At 40.3% G+C, this 21,850-nt stretch overlaps 1 protein-coding gene across 1 annotated transcript in view; it reads left to right on the top strand.

Annotated features, from left to right (window-relative positions):
* C22H3orf49 (chromosome 22 C3orf49 homolog) overlaps positions 1-21,850 on the top strand; it is a 122,687-nt gene that overhangs the window by 74,581 nt on the left and 26,256 nt on the right. The window contains exons 7-9 of the transcript XR_009492432.1: positions 4,154-4,311; positions 17,471-20,180; positions 20,626-20,727. The gene's annotated coding sequence lies outside the window, so the exon portion shown is untranslated. The remainder of the gene's footprint in view (positions 1-4,153; positions 4,312-17,470; positions 20,181-20,625; positions 20,728-21,850) is intronic.

The raw sequence follows: 21,850 nt of genomic DNA, 5'->3' as shown, positions 1-21,850 counted from the left end.
GCTCCTGCCATGGTGTCCCTTCCCCAAGCTTTTGACAAGAACCATGGCAGGTTTTAGAGTTCCTCCTGCTTCCAAAACAGCAGCCACCCTTTTCCTCCCCTTAGGAGCTACCCTACCTATTAGATGTGTGCCCTCCTTCCACACACATGAAACTTAAAAAGTTGAAAGTGATGCCATTCAAAGGAAACATGGGCCTTTTCCCTAAAATAATTATACTTAAAAACAAGCCATTAAAAGCCTAATTGCCACCCCAAATTATAAAGCAAAATTTACATATTCTGGTTTCTCACTCAATAGGCTCATCCTTTTCTCCTCTTGAATGTTTGTTTTTACAGCTGAGTTATAAAATAGGAGTATATAATTAAAATCCTTAGGTTCATAATTATAAACTCGACTGCAGTATAATTGTTGCATCTTTTGATAATTCCATCACTAATTATGCCTCTTAGAATATCCAAATATCTATCATAAAAATCTGATCATCATCAGCTTTCAGTCAATACACTTGACTGAATGAAAAATATTGCTTATTTCCAGATAAAATCTGTGGCTTACAATGGTTCATTGCACATGTTTTATCAAAGAGGGAAAAATAACAAAACCATAGAAACAGACTTCTATTTATCATTAAGTGGTATATATTTTATCTTTCAAGGGTTACCGTGAAACATCCAGAAATTATTCTTTATTGGAATTTTAAAAAAATCTTCCCAGCAAGTTATCAGAATGCTGGTTTATGTTAGCTGATCCTTTTCTTACTCTATTACATAATGCCCAAAAGAAAATAAAAGTTTACTAATGAAATGACAATATATATTTAAGATCTGTATTCTAAGAGTTGTTATTAACTTTGGAATGCCTTTTACATGTAGCTGTCCAGTTTTCCCAGCATCATTTATTGAAGACGCTGTCTTTGCCCTATTGTATATTCTTGCCTCCTTTGTCAAAAATAAGGTACCCATAGGTGCATGGGTTTATTTCTGGGCTTTCTACCTTGTTCCATTGATCTATATTTCTGTTTTTGTGCCAGTACTGTACTATCTTGATGACTGTAGCTTTGTAGTATAATCTGAAATCAGGAAGGTTGATTCCTCCAGCTCCATACTTCTTTTTCAAGACTGCTTTGTCTATTTGGGGTCTTTTGTGTTTCCATATGAATTGTGAAAATTTTTGTTCTAGTTCTGTGGAAAATGCCACTGGTAATGTGATAGGGATCACATTGAATGTGTAGATTGTGTTTGGTAATACAGTCATTTTCACAATATTGATTCTTCCTACCCAGGAACATGGAATACCTCTCCATCTGTTTATGTCATCTTTGATTTATTTCATCAGTGTATTATAATTTTCTGTGTACAGTTCTTTTGTCTCCTTAGGTAAGTTTATTCCTAGATATTCAATTCTTTTTGTTGCAATGGTGAATGGGCTCAACAAAATTTTAGCAAACAGAATTCAGCAACACATCAAAAAGCTCACAGACCATGATCAAGTTGGGTTTATTCCAGGAATGAAAGAATTCTTCAATATACACAAATCAATCAATGTGGTACACCATATGAACAAACTGAAAGAGAAAAACCATATAATAATCTCATAGATGCAGAAAAAGCCTTTGACAAAATTCAGCACCCATTTATGATTAAAACTCTTCAAAAAATGGGCATAGAAGGAACCTACCTGAACATAGTAGAGGCCATATATAATAAGCCTACAGCAAACATTATTCTCATGGTGAGAAACTGAAAGCATTCCTCCTAAGATTAGGAACAAGACAAGGGTGTCCACTTTCACCACCATTATTCAACATAGTTCTGGAAGTTCTAGCTACAGCAATCAGGGAAGAAAAAGAAATAAAAGGAATCCAGTTCAGAAAAGAAGAAGTAAAGCTCTCACTGTTTGCAGGTGACATAATACTGTACATAGAAAACCCTAAAGATAGTATCAGAAAATTACTAGAGCTAATCAGTGAATTTAACAGAATTGTAGGATACAAACTCAATACCCAGAAATCACTTGCATTTATATATACTAACAATGAGAAATCAGAAAGAGAAATTAAGGAATCAATTCCATTCACCACTGGCATATCTTGAATGATATATTTTACATTCACATAGAGTGATTAAATCTTATGTCATGAAAATAGTCCCAATATCTCACCCTTAACCCTTCACTCATCTCACCTATGGTCCCATGGTTGCTTGTCCTCAAAGCCAGGACATATTTTTACAAGGTGCTAATTAACTGTTTTGATAGACAAGGCATAACAAGCTACTTTGAAAAGCAAGTATGAGGGAGTACGTTCTTGAAGAAAGGAAAAGACTGAATACATATTGAGCAAGATAACTCTTCCTCCCCAACACGCTTCTTATTCATGACAGTCAACTGTCCCAGAAAGTAGGATTCTTAAGGCAGAATTAAACTGATATACTCTACACAGATGTCTAAAACTGCCTTTCAGTGTATTAACAATAGAGAAAGCCACATGCAACCCTCTTACCACCACTAGTCCCATCACCATGGAACCAGGAATGTTAAGGTAGATGGAGGAGTGGTAATTTGGCTGGGATGACATGGAGAGTTGGGGTAGACCTGAAACCCAGGAAAGCATTGGAAAGACCTCTGAGGTGAGGAGTAGGTTAGCTTCAAGTCACCCAGGGATCTCATTACTGTGGGGTGGGGAAGAAGGGGCATCTTCTATCTGCAGTCATGTTTTTAATCATCCCTAGACAGACCCTAAATATGGCTGAGTTGCCCTTTATGGACATTCCATAGATGCCTACTCCCCATTTCCTGTTTGAAATTAATATAGCTGCTCCAGCTTTCCTGGTGGATCAGGTGGTAAAGAATCTGCCTGCCCTGCATCGCAGGAGACCTGAATTCAAACCCTGAATCAGGAAGATTCCCTGGAGGAAGGAATGGCAACCCACTCCAGTATTCTTGCCTGGATAACTCTATGGACAGAGGAGCCTGCGGGTTACAGTCCATGGGGTCGCAAAGAGTCAGACATAACTGAGTGACTAACACTTTCACTTTTTTTTCACTCCGGCTTTACAGGGATTGATGTCAATATGGTATCTTTTTCCCATTCCTTTTACTGTTAGCCTATTTTTGAGTTTTTATATTTAAAGTATGTTTCTTTCAGACATCATATATTAATAGCTGGACCTTTTTTTTTAATCTACTCTGACAATCTGTGTCTTTGAATTGATGCATTCAGACCATTTGTTTTAGTTGAATTAATATCTCCCACATTTGTAACTATTTTCTGTTCATTGCAACCTTTTTCCCCCTCTTTAATTGAATTGAATATTTTATATAGTTCCATTTTGTCTCCTCTAGTAGCATATCAGTTTTATTTCTTCTTAATTTTTTTGTTGTTGCCTAAGAGTTTTCAGTGTACATTTTTGACTAATCTAAAGGTAGCTTCAAATAACACTATGTGGCTTTTTAGAGAGTATAGCAGTAACAGTATAGATAGTGTATAATAGAATAGTCCCAATTCCTCTCTTTTCCTACTTGTGGTATCACTGATATTCATTTCACTTAACGATATACTATCATCTTCTACTACATTGTTACTATTAAATAAAATTATTTTTATGTCAATTAAAAGTAAAAACTACTTTACATTTAAGTGTTTCTTCTCTTGTGCTCTTCCTTTCGGGATGCAGATCTGAGTTTTTACCTACCTTATTTACCCTCTTGCTGATGAACTTTAACATTTCTTGCAGGTCGGGTATGCTGGTGATTCATTTCCTCAGTTTGTGTTAGGCTGAAAAAGTCTTTATTCCTCCCTAGTTTTGGAAGGATAATTTCAAAGAATGCAGACTTCTTGATATTTTTCTTTCAACTTTTAAAATTATTCTACTCTCTTTTTTGTTTGCATGGTTTCTAACGAGAAGCCTTCTTTATTTCTTATCCTTGTTCCTCTAGAGGTATGATGGTTTATTTCCCTAGGCATCTCTCAAGATTTTGTCTTTAGGTTTCTAAACCTTGAATATGATTTACATAGGGGCATGTGTGTAGGTGTCTGTATCCCAGATGAGGTAAGGTTCAGAAAAAGTCTTTTCCCCAAGAGCATAGGCTTTGTTAGGAGAAAGTTCTGGGTTTGTTTCACAAAGATTCTCTTCTTTCTCTCATTCTCCCCAAGACACAGGGCAATCTTTTTGGAATCTTCACTGTGAATACTTGTGAGTTCCTGGTGGTAAAAGCTATGAAAATATGGGATTCCCCTAAGACTGTGGCACCCAGCACTTTGTCTCAAAGTACTTCACATTCAACCTCCAGCAGTTCATCAAAATTACCATGGTACGTCTTTATACCTGCTTACACTTCTAGCAGTTTCTGCTCCAAGTAAGCAGAACTTGGCTGTGACTCTATCTGTCTGGATTTTGGAGGACTGGTTTGTCCTCATGGTAAGTAAAGTGTTTGATTTTCAGCTTGTTCAGGATAAGAAATTTAACTTTTTCTTTCTCTAAGAATAACACATGAACCAGAGTTTCCAGGATCTTTGAACATGTACAGTAACATTCGTGGTCAAGCATGAAAAATCTTAGTCCTGGAAATTAGTGGGCTATTTAAGGATAAAATCAATTTTTGGTATATTATTTATTATGGGCCAGGACTTCATCTGAAATTTAATCTTTCATCATTGTAACAACGCCAGAGATATATGTCCAGTTTTATCAATATACCAGCAGGAGCTAGTATAATCTTTCTACCCTGTGGCATACTAGTTATGCATTACATGAAATGTTAACAGGTGTTACATTTCATATAAAAAGTGCTATGAACAAACAATTATAACAAATCTGATTAAACAAACATCTCTCTATTAGAGAACTCCTAAGGGAATTTAATATGCTGGGTGTTGTGAATTCAGAAGAGATAAGCAAACATCATTTCCCCAAATCATTTAATCATAGAATTTTTTATGTTTCTCTTGGAGCATCTGGTGGGACTTGTGTTTTATGGAATACACTTTGGTCAGGTTTTGGTTGTATGAGAAGAAACACCCTGGCTTTAGAGCAAAAGGAACATGAGTTTGAATTTCAAGTACACTAATTGTTCTTCAGGCAAATTGCTTAATCCTATTAGCCTAATGGGCTTCATCTGTAAATTAAAGGCATAATACATTAGTTTATTGATCCATTACTTAATATCATTGTAGGCAATAGCTTCTACTTCAGTGATTAATATAGGGATTCAATGATAGCTGTGTGCCTATCATCCAGTAAAAACAGTTGTTTTTCCAAGCATAATTTTTAAAATGCATTTACTTCTTTTATTTTTGGCCATGTTGGTTTTCATTGCTGTCCACGGGCTTGCTCTAGTTGTGGCGAGCCGGGGCTACTCTCCAGTTGCTCAGCAGTTGGGGCACACATTTAGTTGCTCCATGGCATGTGGGGTTTTCCTGGACTAGGAACTGAACCCATATACCCTGCATTGGCAGGTGGATTCTTAGCCACTGGACCACCAGGGAAGTCCCTTAACAGTTATCCATGTCTTCATTATCATCATCCTACATCAGACTCCAAAGCAGTGGTGAGCTCTTTCCCAGATGGCAACCAGTTTTTCTCTGCATCAACGTGAAGTCAAATACAAAAGAAAGTTGTTGCCCAATCATGAATACTTGAATAACACATCTGGTCTGATCTCCTGTGTTAGAAGGATGTGTGTAGGAGTGGATCTAAATGTAAGTTTCCACAGCCGGTATCAATACTGAAATGTCATTCCATGTTTGGTAAAACTCACAAAGAACATTTCATGAGACTTCCAAATATGGCCCAGGAAACCAGTTCTCTTCTGAGAAAAGTATAGGGCCAGGGCCAGAAACATTTAATCTCTATGAGCAAGCCCTTGGGAGTCTTTCCTTTGACATGAATTACTTGCATTAATTGGCTAGTAAGTCATTGTGGTTGCACATTAAAGTCACAGCTAAACCCTATTGGAACTGTGATGTGTTTTCCACCCTAAAAATGTCAACATGGTGGGTGAGCTGTCATAGAGAACAGCAAGGAAGCAATTGTGATATGATATCTGATACCCATGTGGTTGGAGTAGCTCAGTGCTGGATTCAATACTATAATCTTGAACATGTTGATTTGGAGCAGTATGCATGATTAGGTGGCTTAATTGCATGTTGTACAGGAAGCTGTGACCTTTCCAGTCCCATCCTGGATGTGGTATTGTGCTCTGGGGAGGAAGAGAAGACAACCTGTGTGGGGGTGCTTGACAATAGCAGTGTTCATTCATGTAATTACTTGTGTGTGTTCAATACCTTAAAAAACCACACGGATAAGGCCTCAGATACTAGTGGCCATCCATTGTTTAAAGACAATTTTATGAAAGTCAAGTCACCTTGGATAAAGACCCCGTAGTATCACTCGTGAAGTCGTAAAGTCACTCAGTCGTGTCTGACTCTTCGTGATCCCATGGACTGTAGCCCACCAGGCTTCTCCATCCATGGAATTTTCTAGGCAAGACTACTGGAGTGGGTTGCCATTTCCTTCTCCAGGGGATCTTCCCAACCCAAGGATTGAACCCAGGTCTCCCGCATTGCGGGCAGACGCTTTACCGTCTGAGCCACCAGGGAATCGCTATAGTAATATCACTAGTACATTGTAAATGTTGAAAGTACAGCATCAGTATGGACAATTCTCTAATTTTTCACCAGTTTGGAGAACTAATACAACATTCAAAATTAAAGGCCATGATATTCTTTTTTTTCTCCCCTCGGTGCACCAAGGCATGCAGGATTTTAGTCCCCAACCAGGAATCACGTGCCTCCTGCAACCACTGGACCACTAGGAAAGTTCAACGCCGTGACATTCTTGTCTGTCGATCCATTAGCTAAAAACGATAAAGCTGAATAATGTCATAACCAGTCTGGTGGTGGTGGTGGTTTAGTCACTTCAGTCCTGTCTGACTCTTTGTGACCCCCATGGATTGTAGCCCACTAGGCTCCTCTGTCCATGGGATTTTCCAGGCAAGAATACTGCAGTGGATTGCCATAACCAGTCTATATGGCATCAAAAATTCATACTGAAATGTAATCCTGTCATTTGCAAGATATTTCACAATATAAAAACTGCTTTTTAAGTCCATTACAATATGAGAGAAAGCAGTATGAGAGAAAACAAAGCAGATGTCCTTTTCCCAACTTTACAGCTGAAACATAGAAGCAAGCATGGTAAAGGACTTACAGCAATAAAGCTGGGACTTAAATCCAAGCCTCTAGGGTCTAAATCCACAGTTTCCTCCCCCTCCCACACTCTCTAGACATATTCTAGAGAATACCTATTCTACATAAATGCATTCTTAGGGCTGTTATCAACCCTGAGGACCAGGCTTAGCATTTTCAAACAGCATTTGAAATCAATTCTGCCAGGAAGTTGTCGTGTTTGTCAACAGTATGTGTAGCCAAAATCCCCAAGAATGAACTAAAATGCTTGGCATCTTTTTTCAAAAGTTACGTAAGGATTAGGCTGGACCTGCATGCACAGAGTGGAATGTCCCAGAAAGGAAGTAATTGCCCAGACAACCCAGTTTTGAATCATCTTCACCTGCAGTGTCCTTATAATTGACGCAATAGGTATATCCAGAACCTGAATTGTGGATATAATTGACCTGATTATCTCCATGGCTTTATTTGTGAATGTAGTTGCACATAAAACTACCAGGTACTGACAGTCTCTGCCCTAACCATAAATTACCTCCAAAACAGCATCCTCTGGATCCTTAGCCACCGCTCTGTAAATGACTGTGTCAGGGGCAGTGTCTTCTAGGATATAAATCTCAGTAACTGCCAAAAAAATGTAAAATAGATGTGCTTGAATGAGTGTCACCATTATAAGGCCAGAAACTCCTCATTCAATCCTAGATCTTAGACAAAACTGAATGCATTATGCTTACTGTGTGCAGATGTTTGTATAGGGTGATTCCCATTCATCATTATCATCATAATGGTAGACACCATTTATCTGTCTGTCATGTATCAGGTGTAGAGTTGATACATTTAGACAACAGTGATATTGAACATTTCCTGAGTGCTTTTAATTGCTAAGCACTCCAAATCATTGGTAATTAGTATTTCCATTTTACTGAGGATTAGAAAGAGAAACTAACTCAAGATTACACAGTTAATTACATTACTAGTATCTGATTATTAATGCCTATCCTTTCCTGCAGCCATGTATCATTACTTTTGTTATCATAATTCTCACTATCACTCTTAGAGCCATGATGCTATGAGAGGGCATGGCATCAACATACATGTGTCCACAGGGTCCTTCCTTTCCCAAAAGAAGAGCTCTGTACCTTGGTCTCCCTGAGCAAGGGATCCCATGAAGATGGGTGGTTCATTCACATCTTGAATCTGGATTAAAATGGTTTGTGATGCTGTTGCCTGTCTGTTATCTTTGGCGTAGATTACCAGGGAGTACAGAGCCACCATCTCAAAGTCCAGCTTGGGTACTCCAGCGGTGAATAATATTTTTTAAAATGCAGAATAATGGAGTGAATGACTGGCATCCTAAGGATGTACACAGCATGTTTTATATTGATAATCCACAATATGAATCAGCATTTTTAAAAAAGACAGAAAAAAATCTCATACTTAAAAAGTGGAAGCAAGGTGATCTGATTTCTTAAAAAACCTACATGAACAGACAATTCACATATGTAGTATTAAATGATTTCCCCTTCATCCAGCCTGCTTTCCCACGTTATTCTTTCAAACATCAAAGTTGATCATATCCCTTCTCTAATTTGTCATAGTTTATCCTACAGTTTAGTTAAGTTGCTCAGTCGTATCCAACTCTTTGTGAACCCATGGACTGCAGCACAGCTGGCTTCCCTGTCCATCACCAACTCCTGGAGCTTGCTCAAACTCATGTCCATCAAGTCGGTGATGCCATCCAACCATCTCCTCCTCTGTCATCCCCTTCTCCTTCCGCCTTCAATCTTTCCCAGCATCAGGGTGTTTTCCATGAGTCAATTCTTCATATCAGGTAGCCAAAGTACTGGAGTTTCAGTTTCAACATCAGTCCTTCCAGTAAATATTCAGGACTGATTTCCTTTAGGATGGATTGATTGGATCTCCTTGCAGTCCAAGGGACTATTAAGAGTCTTCTCCAACACCACAGTTTAAAAGTAACAATTCTTCGGGGGCTCAGCTTTCTCTACAGTCCAACTCTCACAACCATACATGACTACTGGAAAAACCAATGCTTTGACTAGACAGACCTTTGTCAGCAAAGTAATGTCTCTGCTTTTTAATATGGTAAGCACTTTACGAATAGCTCATTCTGTCCTTGCTATGGGTGCTATTATTGGGTGCATCCTACACATGCAGAAATTGAGGCTTGTAGAGGTTAAACAGATTGGCCACATTTTCACAGAGAGAAATACAGACCCCATCTGATTTCACACTCATATTCCTGTTCTTAACCATTAGCCCAAACTGCCTAGCACCTCAAAATGGAAGAAAAATGAGCATAAGAGTCTTTTTTCATCCCCCATTCAGTCACCCCGAGCCTCCTATTGTATTTTCCATGGTTGTTTCATGCTGGTTTTTGAACTGCTCTCTTTAGGGATCCCCTAAAGTTGAAAAACAAGAAAATTGGATTCAAATCCACGTTCAGTAAGAAATGGCCCCAAGACTTCAACCACGACCCTTTAGGTCTCTAACTTGTGTTCCTTCACCCTCATATAAAAGCCTTGTATGTTCTGTTGTTCATGTCCTTTCCACGTCTGGCATGGTGTGAGTTGGTTGGGTAATTCTTGTTTCAAAAGCTTTTCTTGTTGGTAAAGTTACAGGGGGAAAAGGGGTTTTTTTGGGTAGCAAAACTCACTGGAAAGGTTGGCCACGTGTCTTTGGACATTCTGTGTTAAACCATGAACCCCTTACCCGTAATGATGATGGGTTCTAAGGCAATACTAATAGCTTAGTGTACTGAGCACTTACTCTGTACCAGCTGCAAATATTTAATTTGAATCATTTAACTCTGAAGAAAAAGTGTTATTGGTACTATTAGTATACCCAGTGGACAGATGAAGTAACTGAGGCTTAGAGAGGTCACCAAGCAAAGAACAGAGGCAAGATGTGAACTCAGGTTTTTTGCACCAAAGTCCGTACTCTTTAACCACAATGCTATGCTTCCAGTGGGTCTGCCTTCCCAGTAAGCGAATAACCAACCCTCAGAAGAAAGGATCATCATACTATCCTGGCAGCCTCCTGCTAACAAGGGCTAACATTTATTGAGCACTTTTAATGCTCTTAGCTTCTTACATAATTTAAACATCAAAACAAACTCAGGAGGAAGATAATATCATTATCCCCATTTCACAGACGAGGCAACTGAAGTTTGGACTATATAATATACAGCTCGGAAAGTCATGCTACTGAAAGAGGCAGGACTTGGACCTGACCCTTGCCAATGGACCCCGGAGCTCTTGTACTGACCAACTCCGCCTCTGGCAGTAATACCTGAACGTTTTCCTCCCACTACCATGCTGCTGCTACTGACTACCATGAGACGTCAGTAATATATTCTTATTTGACACCACTCCTCTGCTGAACACTTACCACAGGCTGGACACTTTATCTTGTCAGTTCTCACAGTTATTCTGTGGAGCAAATGCTATTAACATCCTTATTCTACCAAAGAGGAAACTGAGGCTCTGAAGTTAGATGACCAAGGGAACATGGCTAGGAAGAGCTAAGATGTAAAGCTATAAAGTCTTCCTGACTCTAAAACCTGTTTTCTTTTCCTCACACTCAGATGCTTCCTGGTAAGTTAATATTTTATCCTGATTTGAAGATGCATAGTATTTTCAAGCTGCAGTTAAGCACAGTCTTGTTCTCAAGGACTCTCTTAACCAAGAAACATAGCCCTCAGCTCAGGCTGGCCCTCATGGGGTGGTACACTTTGCCTTGGAAGCCCTATGGAGGCATCAACTGTGTCCTTCTTACTCCTTAGCTCCTTCCACAGTGTTAGGCTCTTTAACAAATACTCGCTGAATTTTTAAAAATGCAAATGGTATTCTTTACACTTCACAATGGAAGAAGACAGGAAGATGGTTTAAGTGTTCCTCTGGTTGATTACTCCTGTCCAGAGAACAGAAAGTGCACACACAAAGGCTAACTTGAATTCCTTTTGCCATCCTGCCTATGTGACCCACTTAGATTACTCAATGACAGGTAGCAATTTGAAGATTACATAACTGGAGAACACCTTGTCTCACTTCATTGACGTATCTATATAATCGGATCACTTCAAGCTTTGCTATTGTTTCTTCAGGAGATTAGTTTGGCACTGGATTTTTTCCCCTCTCTTTTGGTTTGACTGCCTGCCCAGTTACCCCTCCCAAGCTCAGTCTTTTGCAAACCAAACAAGTATATATTCTGTAAGAAAGGAAGTTCAACAAAGGATAATGATTTGCTTAACCTGTAAAGAACAGTATATGCCTTCTTATACAGTGATAGTGTCAAGACAGATATTAACTCATTTAGTTGTGTCTTTCTCTGTAGATTTACTTTCATGCTATGAAACTGTTTCATGATTGAAATGTTTCTAAAGCTATCTAGAGCTGGTCTATGACATAATTATGATAAATGACCACCTTTCTTATAGCTTTTTATTCTCTGTAATTTAATCACACTGTTGCTGAATGTTGAAGTATATTTATTTTAGTAACACGTCCAGTGTGTAAATTGGTCACTCCTTATGGTCAAGCACTAAACAACATTTTGCATTTATTATCTCGTACGATCTTCTTACCAACTCCTGAGTGAGGTGGTGTTATTATTATTAGTCTCTTTGTACAGAATAGAAAAAGTGCAGAAAAGTCAAGTAACTTCCCCAAGGTCATATTGCTATTAACTGGAGGTACTGCAATGCAAACCTAGCATTCTCAGATCACAAAACCTATGCGGAGAATAGCTATGGTTCCTCTGATGCAGTGCCCTTTTCCTCGAGTTCTTTGGGAGGAATGTTAACACCTTAAAAGAGCCTCCTCCTTGCTTTCTCAGTTTGGATTTCTATGTCAGTAGCTCTTTGTGTCAACCTCTATCTAGCCTGGATCACCATTATAAAAGCATAACTAATACTGATACAGAACTGACTGACTACCAGGCACTGTTCAAGCACTTAATGGATTTAATACTGCCCATGAGGCAGCTGTTGTTCTTATCCATATTTTACAGATGACAAAAATCAGAACAGACAAGTTAATTCATTTGCTCAGAGTGATACAAAACCAGGATTTGAACACATGCAGTTTGGCTCCACAGTCTGCAGTCTTACCCTATCTCATCCTGCCTTTCCTGGTTCACCACAGCTGCCCATCTAGCCATGTCTTCCCCCTACTGGTTTTCTGGCTCTGGTGGTAGAGAACCTGCTTGCCAATGCAGAAGACATAGAGTTGTAGGTTCAGTCCCTGGGTCTGGAAGAGCCCTTGGAGAAGGGCATGATAACCCACTCCAGTATTCTTGCCTAGAGAATCCCATGGACAGAGAAGCCTGGCGGGCTATAGTCCATAGGGTCACACAGAGTTGGACACGACTGAAGTGACTTAGCCCAGCACTCTCTCTTTTGGTTTCAGAATCTCTTAAAGCCTGGAGCCAATGCAGATTTCCCCAACATAAGGCTGTTTGGTAGAAATCATACATTGCTATTTAGGTGTTTATTACCCCCAGCCCAGCAAACAGCATGTGCTTCATGCTTTCCTATGGGCTCTCAAGTCCCATGGGAGCAATGCGGGGTGGGGGTGGGGGGGCAGGTGAATGTTGTGTGTGCAGTGGGTTTGCATCATATTTGAGGAATCTTGAGCTTTTCTTATAATCTTGTAAGTCTGCTTGAACTTTGCCCCAAAGGGGAATATTGGCTTTATTATACTGGATGGTAAGTAAGACTTGATAAGACAGCTCACAAACCCTGCAGGATCTAGCCCCCTACCCCCACCTCCTTTATAATCTACTCTCTCTCTCCACTCCCCCATTCAGCTCCTGCCACTTGAGCCACCTCCCAGGCCCTTCTCTTCACTGTATTTTTTCTTGCCACAGAGCCTTTGCACGCGTTGTTCTCTCTACCTGGAGTCCTCTCTCTCTCTCTCTCCGTCTATTTAGAAGATTATTTCTCATGCTTCCTCAGGGAAGCCTGACTCAGTCAAATGTCCCACTTAAGTGCTCTCACAGACCTGTGGGCCTGTCCTCCATGACTCCTATTATACTCGCCATGTTACATGTGTGTATTGACTTAAACAGTATCTCTCTACAAACCAGTAAACACCATGGAGGCAAGGACCATATTCCATGAGAGCCCCACTGCCTTGCCCTGTGTCTCAGGAGGTCCTCGATAGGTAACAGTGAGATAAGTGCATCTTGATGTCCACAAGGATTTTTAGAGCATCTGACACATAATGGAATCCCAGAGAGTAGGTGCGAGGTTAATAAGATACAGTGGAAGGTAAGAACGGAAATGGTGATGGTTTCCTTTTAGAACGCTTGTGGTACCAAGTGATGAGAGTTTGCCTGTGTACTTACTTCCCACTGATATGTAAGTCTGCAAGACAGCACAAACGCGTTGATGTTGACTAGATCTCCAATCAGAGAAGTGTGGGGTGAGACAGACAGTGATCATGGCAACCCATGTGTGTTCAGAAGCATTTTTGGGAAGAGGGCTGGCATTTTTGATGACAAAATTTGGAAAGGCTAGAACACCTTAGAGAAAACACAAAATTGAACTTTTTCTTATAAGGATTTCTGCAATGCTTCCCAACTTCTTTCATATTTTAAAACCACAAAGGAAAAAAAAAAATACGTACAGTTCCCTTTTTAATGAAAAGTCCTAAAATCAGCTTTTCATTCCAATCTCCTATGTTGAAAAGGATATATCTTTTTTTTGGTGTTAGTTCTAGAAGGTCTTGTAGGTCTTCAGAGAACCAGTTAACTTCAGCTTCGTTGGCATTAGTGGTTGGAGCATAGACATGGATTACGGTGATGTTGAATGGTTTGCCTTGGAAATGAACAGAGATCATTGTGTCATTTTTGAGACTGCACCCAAGTAATGCATTTTGGACTCTTGTTGACTGTGAGGGCTACTCCATTTCTTCTTAGGGATTCTTGCCCACGTAGTAGATCTCATGGTCATCCGAATTAAATTCACCCATTCTCGTTCATTTTAGTTCACTGATCCCTACAGTGTCTATGTTCACTCTTGCCATCTCCTCCTTGATTCATGGACCTAACATTCCAAGTTCCTATGCGATATTGCTCTTTATAGCATCCATCAGACTTTACTTTCATCACCAGACACATCTGCAACTTAGCATCATTTCCACTTTGGCCCAGCCACTTCATTCTTTATGGAGCTATTAGTAATTGCCCTCTGCTCTTCCCCAGTAGCATATTGGTTAGGTAACATATCAGTTAGGTAGACATGGTAGGATCATTAAGAGCCATGAAGAATCTGAGAACTTAACCCTAGGTTCCCATATGGCAAGTTAAGTCTGCCATAGTTTCACAAATGCTGGCAGAGGACTCAAGACTCCTACATCAGGGACTGTGATGGTTAATGTAATGTGTCAACTTGACTGGGCTATAAGGTGCCCAACATTTGACCAAACATTAATCCGGATGTGTCTGAGTGAGATGAACATTTGAATTAAGGATCTTGAATTAGGGCATAATGCAATGGACTGAATTGTGTGCTCCCAAAATTTGTATGTTGTAACTCCAATGTGACTACATCTGGATACAGGATCTTTAGGATGTAATTAAGGTTAGTGAGGTCATGAGGGTGGGGGCCCATATCCAATAAGACCATGGGCTTATCAGAAGAGGACGAGATCTCTCTCTCTCTCTTTCTCTGACACATGAGGCCAGGAAGACAGCCTTCCCTAGAACCTGACCATGCTGACACCCTGATCTCAGATTTGCAGCCTCCAGAACTGTAAGAAAATCAATGTCTGTCATTGAAGCCACCCACTCTTTGGTACTTTGAGGTGGCAGCCTGAGCTGACTAATACAAAGACGTAGGACTTGGCTATTGATGGTACAACAAGCAGCATGCACTTAATGTTCGCATCAATCTCCTTTGCTCCTGAAGCCCCAGGGGCAGCAAAGAGGGATCCAGGTGGACATGAGTGTGCACGAGGCTTATGACACAGTTGAGAAACCCCGTGCTCAGGGAACCCTAATCTTTAAAATGAGGCATAAGCCTGCCGATCATTGCCCTAGAGGGAGAAAATAGCTTTATTTTAGTCCATGATAAACAAACATTCTCTGCTCCACAGAGAGACACTGTCTGTATCACTGTTTAAACATCCTTGCGGAATGGTGAAACAGTGCAATCCTGGGATCAGAGAGAAATGAAGAAATGATGTCCCCTGGATTTTTTGTGCCTGTGAATGTTGCCGTCACTGCCTGTGCTCTATTTTTGGTTACGAATGTTGGGGTTGCCACCTGCATTTAGGAGAAAATTGTGTTCCATGCTTTCCTGGTATCTTGTTCCAAGGTACTCTAGTTCTGTCTTTCAACCAGGAAAACAGACTTGTGGTGTTTCTTTTCTTGAACTTTTAACAGTCTCCTTAGTAAATACAGGTAGCTGAATGACTGTTCCAAAGTGCAACAGAGGACAAGCTTCTTTTCTAGAAATAAGGCCTTTATTGACAACTTTGCCACGTATAACAGATCTTTTTTGTTGTTGTTATTGTTATTTTTACCCCCTGTGTTCTTCCAAACTTCTGCTTAGAGAAAAAGAAGAAAAAAAGGGGGGAGTATATCTGAAGTCCATTGGTGTTAACTCCCTGTGACAGGGATGAAGGAAAATACTTTAATATTTAAAAGAATAACGCTGAAAGCTGTCCATGAGAGACTGAATGTAAATGTAAAAACGTACATGGTTGTTTTTAAAAAAGGAATTTTTGAACATGTTTATTTTCTATGCACTTTTTAAATTAAGTGATAGTTTAATGAATAAACATGTCCAGCTTATTGCTGCAAAAAAACTTAAAAGTAAATAAACATCATTGAAAACATAGTGCAGACACGGGCAGCCATTACCTTCACTCACAAGATGTACAACAAGGAGAGGGGTTGTGGAGAATCATCTACTAGGCAGGGTTGCTATTTGTGTTTCTTTCTTTTTGCTTCCAAACTTGTTTAGAAATGTTCACAGATGCTAAGGGCCCTGCCTCCGTTCGGTCCATACCCACTTCTCCATGCACAGGGCTACTTACTGAGAGCATTTCTAGTTCTGCCAGGTTGTCAGCGTGGCCCAAATTCAGGGTGACACAGAGGGCCAGAGAGTTCATGCTCCTGGAAGCAGCCCTCCACCGACGGCCAGCAGGGACCTGGTGGTTAAACAGCTCGACCTCCCCATCCTCAGTAACTCAAACTGTACCTCTCCGTTGGAGACCTGAGTCCCAGGGGGGTTGAGCTCCAGTCGCCCTCAGTGCTCACAGGCTTGATCACATGCCTTTTACTGGCTGGTTCCACTCCTCATTTCCATATGCCCTTATTGATGTTTTTCTGGAATCATCTCCCAAGTAAATCTGCTTGCACCGGAACCCTTCTGTTGGGTACTGCTTCCAGGAAAATCCAAACTAAGACCATATGATATAATCATTTTTTATAACATACATCAAAATGTAAAGATTATTGCAATGGTCATTTTCTGTAAGAAAAGAGCATGAGGGCACAACACAGAGGGTCCTGTGAGGATGCTGTGCTTGCACAGTTCTTGTATTGAAAAGTGAAAGTGTTAAGTCGGGCACTTTCGTTGTGCCCAACTCTTTGCAACCCCAAGGACTGTAGCCTGCCAGGCTTCTCTGTCCATGGGATTTCCCAGGCAAGAATACTGGAATGGATAGCCATTCCCTTCTCCAGGGGATCTTGCCAACCGAGGGATCAAACCCAGGTCTCCTGCATTCCTCGCAATTTCTTTACCATCTGAGATCTGAGTCACCAGATCTCATATTACATTTGAACAACTCTCCTTACATTCTCTGTTCCAGTTATCCTGACCTGCTTTCCATTTCTCTTGACCATCTCTGGACAATTACATAAATTGTTTCTGAAACATTTTTTGATTCCCTCAAATTCTACCCATCCTTTGGTTGCCCCTTAAATATTACTTCCTTCAGAAAGCCTGCCCTGACCTACCCAGGCTGGATTAGATGCTTATTCTCAGTGTTTCCATGCCACCCCATCACACTAGACACATTATGTTCCAATTTCCTGTCACTCGTGTGACTCCCCTTGCACTTAAAGTTTGCAGAAAAGTACAAGAAATGTGTCTATTCAGGACACTAAATAAGAATACCTGAGAGTATTTGCTGAATGAATAATAAATCATATTAATGACCATTTATAGGACACTCCTTCATAGAAATTTTGTAAGTCTGTCTTGAGTTTGTTACAATATTGCTTCTGTTGTGTATGTTCTGCATTTTTGGCTGCCAGGCATGCAGAATCTCAGCTGTCCGACCAGGGATTGAAACTGCACCCCCAGCGTTGGAAGGCGAAGTCTCATGCACTGGACCACAGGGAAGTCCCATATGATTTTTTTGTTTAATCCTCACAACAGCGCTAGAACAAGGGGTAGGATTATCATCATGTCCCTGTGCACATAAGAAAACTAAGGCACAGAGAGACCAACTGGCCTAAAAGTACACAGCTAATAGGAGTATAAAGATTGGAACCTGAAATTTTGATGGAACCAAATCACATATTTTTAAATGATAGAGATGAGTTCATGATTCAGAGTAAAGTTCTTTGGGGTAGAAATTGGGAAAGACAAATGTCCTCAAATTTCAAATTTTGAGAAAGCCCTCACCAAAAAGCTCTAGTTCTAGGGAGAAAGGAGAAGGGACCACATCAGGAGTGGACTTTTAAACCAAGCAGACAGACCTTGACTCACATCCCAGGTCTGCCTCTTAACTGGGCCTGTGACCCTGGGCAAGCAACTCATCTTCTCTGAAGGTGGAAACCAGCAGCTTCTCTGAAGCTGGAAACCAAGCTGTTTGATAAGAAGCTTCTTTGGCTAAACCAAGTCAGGGAGCAGATCACTGTATTTAAGAGAGAAGTGATTTATTCTGTAAAGCAAGTATCCTTCAATAATAAATAAATAAATTTAAAACAATAGAAAACAAGGACAAGATAAAAAAAGAGAGATAAGTAAGTTAGATTATTGACAAAGATTTGCCATTCACTCATGAGAGATGTAGGATTTCTTTCACATTGATTCATAATGTTTTATTAGACATGATGCATGAAATGTGAACAAAAATAGTTTCCTAAATGACATTGTTTCACATGACTTCTATCCAACCCCTCAGTGCCAGGAAATTACTCAGTGCTCGAAATCACAATACATTCAGAGACAAACGTCATTATATGCCCTACTGGGCCGACCTACTTCAGCTCTGTTTTCCTATCTTTCCTTCTTTTCCTCCGTCCTGTGTGTTTTCTGCTGCCCTTGAGTTTCAGCTGAGTCTCTTCTTAATGGTGAAGATTTTAGCTAAGGTAGACTAAGGATAGCCCCTGGAGGAGGGCATGGCAACCCACTCCAGTATTCTTGCCTGGAGAATCCCATAGACAAAGGAGCCTGTGGGCTACAGTTAATAGGGTCACACAGAGTCAAAACGACTTAGCACGCACGCATGCAGACTAAGGATAGACTCAAACACTTTGCAAAGACAGTGCCCTGAATTCAGGTCCTGTTGCTTCTCCACTCTCAAATTAAAATTCTATTGCAGTTTACTTGGTCATTAATTATTAAGTGCTTAGCACAATTATTAAGTGCTAAGGAGGCAGGCCAGGTACTGTTGTAGTGTCATCTTTTGCAATGAGCAATAAACCTTAAAGGACATTCCAGTGGCCATTCACAGTAAGATAACATGTATGTATATATATATATATATGCCCCTACACAGTGATGAATAGGGCCTTTTAACGGTTCTTCACTATCACCCCGGGCTCTCTCAGCCAGATAGAAGGTTTGCTGTTTCCAGGAGGAGGAAGGAGGCGGTTTCAGTGCCCTGCCCGTTTCTTGGTTGCTTCTCACCATTTCAGTGCATGCAAGCCTAATTCCTTCCGTCAGCCCCTGCACCTTGTCTGATGGTGCCCTCTAGCGCCAAAGTGCTGGAGAATTAGTGTTTCTTTCTTTTGCTTTCTTTTTTCTTTTAATCTCCATCCAAGGAGACTTTCTTGACTCAGTTATTTCATGAACCTGTTTCTAAATATGTTTGCAGGCTTCCCTCCAGTCATTGATACTCCACTATCCTCTTTCCTATATTGACAAATTCTCTTCTGCTTTCAAAGGTGTCCTTCAGGCCACAATATAGGCCTCCCGTCTAAGAAATTATCTGAAAGTTTCTGAACCCTGAAATTTGTCGATGGAAAATTTTAATTTCTGTTCATTGATTTCCCTCTGGAACAGCATGTCAAAGTCTTACTCAATTTTTTTCTCTATAGCTGAAATTTGCACTCCACAAGGGATGTATGTGTATCCTGGGGTGGGGACTGTGGTTGCTTAGCAAAATACAATGCTTGGGGTCTGGGATAGAATAATGACCCCACCCCACGGATACCCATTTCCTGATCCCCAGAACCTTTGAATATGTTACGTTACATAGCAAAAGTGGTTACATTGCCAACAAGATTAAGTTAGGGATCTTGAAATTAAGTTAGGGATCTTGAAATAGAGAGATGGACCTGGGTTATCTGGCTCAGATCCATGTAGGCAAAAGGATCCTTGAAAGTAGCAGAGGGAGACAGAAAAAGAGAATCAGGAGATAGGACGAAAGGTCAGAAAGATGTAAGTTGCTGGCTTTAACGTGGAGGAAGGGGGTGACCAGCGGAGGAAGGGGGTGGCCTCTAGACACTAGAAGAGGTAAGGAAATGGGTACAGCCCTTGAGAGTCCAGAGGAAAATCCAGTCCTGCCAATACTTTAATTTTAGCCCAGTGAGACCCATGCCAGACTTCTAACCGGAGAACTGTAAAGTCATATATCTATGCTGTCTTAAGGCACTTCCAAGTTTGTGATAATTTGTTACAGCAGTCATGCTAATTCAGGGGTTCTTTGGGTTATGTTAGAAAATACCAACATGTACCTTTTACAGGATTGAGCAACTCGAAGTGGAGGTGACAACATGCTAAAACTGAAGTCAGGTAACACCATGCTTTTTCTCAAAATCCTATGACAGCTTTTCATCTCACACAGAGTGAAAGCCAAGTTTATATGCTGGCCTCCAAGCCCCACAGGATAGATGAGTCTTCCTTCATTTATCTGGCTTCATATTCCTCCACTCTTGCCCTTACTCCCTCTGCTTGATCCACATAAACCTTTCTGTTCCCTAAACACATCAAGCAGGTCCTGCCTCGGGGCCTTTGCCTTGACTGCACTCCCTGTCCAAATGCATCTTCCCTGGATCAACACAGCTCCTGTGGACTCATTTCCTTTTAAGACCCTGATATAATGTCCTCGTATCAGAGAGGTCTTCCCAGGCCAGCCTTGCACAAAAATAGCATTATGTCCTACCCCTGCAGGTGAAAAGTTTTAAATTTTATATATATTATTTCCTTATTTTTTGTCATATTATACATTTACTTTCAGCTTCCTCTCCCGCCACGTCAAATACAGGCTGCATGAATTTGGGGATTTTCATCTGTTAGATCCCTGCTATGTCACCAGGAAGAAGAACAGTGTCTGGCCATGGTAGGCACTTAAGAAATATTTGCTGAATGAATAAGTGAATAAATGTATGAAGAAAATGATTTAAAATTTGGATAATTAAATTTTAAATTCTTGAGTTTGATTTCTTAGTTTAATGTAATACATGCTCACTTTAAAAAAAAATAAAACAATATAAAGTATATAAAATGAGCATCTTTAAACCTTCTAGTTATTCCTCCTCATGTCTGCTGCTCTATCACCATTTTCAGTCCCAATCTCCAAAAACACATACTGTTAACTCTTTGGTGTATATTCTTCCAGTACATCCTATGCCAGCTTGCATGTGAATATAGTTGTTTTTTTTTTTTAAAGAATCTTCTTATAGTCACAGTTTTAGGACACCCTGTCTCCACTCCATAGTACACTGAATTATCTTTTTATTTGCACATCAGAACAGATCTGCCTCCTCCTTTTCATGGCTCCAATGGCCATATTATGTCTGTGTCTACAGACACAGTGTTTACTCTCCTATTGATGGCCATATAGGCTGCCTCTAGTTTTTGCTCTTACAAATAAACCTACATATATCTTTCCATCATTCTATGAGTATTTCTGTAGAATAAATTCCCAGAAGTAACACACTGGCTCTGAGACAATACAGACATCACATGCTGGTAGATGTTGCCAAACTGCCCTCCAAAGGACTTGTACCAGTCTACACTGATCTCAGCTGCATCTGAGAGGACATTTGAACTGAAACCGACTTTCTAATGGGGCACAGCCTAGAGTACTTGACAACTTCGCAAGAGTTCAAGTTATTAAAGACCGTCAAAGCAAACCAAATGTTTATCCTCAGAGGTACACGATGAGTCTAAAGTTACAGATACTTACCTGGGGCAGAAATCAATACAAAAAGCACCTGAAAAAAAGACATCCTTCCTTGAAAAGCCTCTTACCACTTCAGAGACACTATGCCCCAGCCCCAGCCTTCCCAGACCGCTAGGAAGTGGCAGCCTCTAGGTAAGGAGTCCTTGGGTGAAGCATTCTGTCTCTAGGTGTACTTGCTAAGTGACCTGTAAAATGTTACCTTCTTCTCTCAAGTGGGCAAAAGCTCCAGTAAGGAGATGTGCTCAAGCAAAAAGGAAAATGTCCCCAGTTCATATTT

The sequence above is a fragment of the Bos taurus genome, chromosome 22, assembly GCF_002263795.3.
Source record: "Bos taurus isolate L1 Dominette 01449 registration number 42190680 breed Hereford chromosome 22, ARS-UCD2.0, whole genome shotgun sequence".
NCBI lineage: Eukaryota > Metazoa > Chordata > Mammalia > Artiodactyla > Bovidae > Bos > Bos taurus.
Note: the sequence above shows the minus strand (reverse complement) of the source record. Positions and strands in the feature narration are given on the sequence as shown.